The sequence below is a fragment of the Gekko japonicus genome, unplaced genomic scaffold, assembly GCF_001447785.1.
Source record: "Gekko japonicus isolate JY-2015 unplaced genomic scaffold, Gekko_japonicus_V1.1 scaffold2458, whole genome shotgun sequence".
Lineage (NCBI taxonomy): Eukaryota > Metazoa > Chordata > Lepidosauria > Squamata > Gekkonidae > Gekko > Gekko japonicus.
In genome coordinates this window covers 79,639-81,031 of record NW_015166495.1, presented here as the reverse complement: position 1 = coordinate 81,031, position 1,393 = coordinate 79,639, and positions in this window count along the sequence as shown.

Here is a 1,393-nt window from a genome sequence, read left to right as displayed (position 1 = left end):
TAAGCTTATACCTGAAATAAAACATTGTTGGTCTTAAAAGTGCCACCATTTCTCTCTCTCTCTGACTCTTTCCTACCCCCTCCCTCCTCAGAGGAGAAGGGGGAGGAGCCCTCAGCCAATCAAGAGAGGGGAGGCTTGGCTTTCTTTTTCTCCACTGTGAAGCAGGATATAGGAGAGACTGGGCAAAAGGTGCTGTGGATGCAGGAAACAGGAAGCAGGAACAGGAAGAAGGAAGCAGCAGAGAGCCAGTTGCTCATGGGCTGGATAGGAACCCTGCAGGGGCCAGATCCAGCCCACGGGCCATATGTTTAACACCCCTGATCTATATTGTCTTTGGCTGGATGGAACAGCAGATGGAACAGTGAAAATTTTCTCTCTCTTTTGGAAACAACTTGTCAAGGAAAAAATGGCTTTAGGTCTGTCTTGGTGGGTTTAGGCCTTCCTTAATCTAACAACCCTGAGCCTTCTAATGATGGGCTGGCAGTTCCCTAGCTATCCTGTAATTGGATTGAGTTGTCTGTTGGGCTGGGGAGGGAATGACTTTGTGATTTAGCAGCATCAGCCATGCTCTTAGTTTTTGAACAGCACATGGAGATGAGGTTAAATGAAGCTAGTGATAATGCTGGCTAAATTTGTAGCCATGGTGTGCTTGCCCCAAATGCTGGTAGCTGCAAGAGATTATTTTGCACTAATTCAGGGAAGTTTAATTGAGCATTTTATTCAAATTTAATTGAGCAGAGGTCCATCAGTGGCTATTAGCCCCAAGGTATAGATAGGAACTCTCAGTCTGGGGCAAGTGATGCTCTGTATTCTTGGTGCTTGGGGGGGAGCAACAATGGGAGGGCTTCTAGTGTCCTGGCCCCACTGATGGACCTCCTGATGGCGCCTGGTATTTTTGACCACTGTGTGACATAGTGTTGGACTGGATGGGCCATTGGCCTGATCCAACATTGGCTTCTCCTATGTTCTTATGTAGACCTGCCAGTAATCAGTCATTAATAAACTAGTTAACCTATATATTGGTGTCATTATCAAAACTGTTTTGCATGAGGAGAAGCCTTTAAGTTTGCTTTAAAATTCTGGGAGCAAAAAGAGATTCAAGATCCTTATATATGAAAAAACCCCAACCCTGGAGTTTCAGCAGACCACAAAGACCAGAGTGAATTCCTTTACTTCGTTATATCCTTCCAACATATCGACAGAAATGTTTCCATTAACTGGTGAGAACCTCAGTGGAGTAACATCAAGTTAATACTTTCAGCTTCTGCTCTGCTCTTCTTAGCTAATTGTCTCCATGGGAGGTGGTCCCTCTGGATTTCCAAGGACAGTTGTGAAGTTCTGATCTTCAGAATGAGATCATACCTTCAAAAACAGTCATTGGACTCATCCTGGA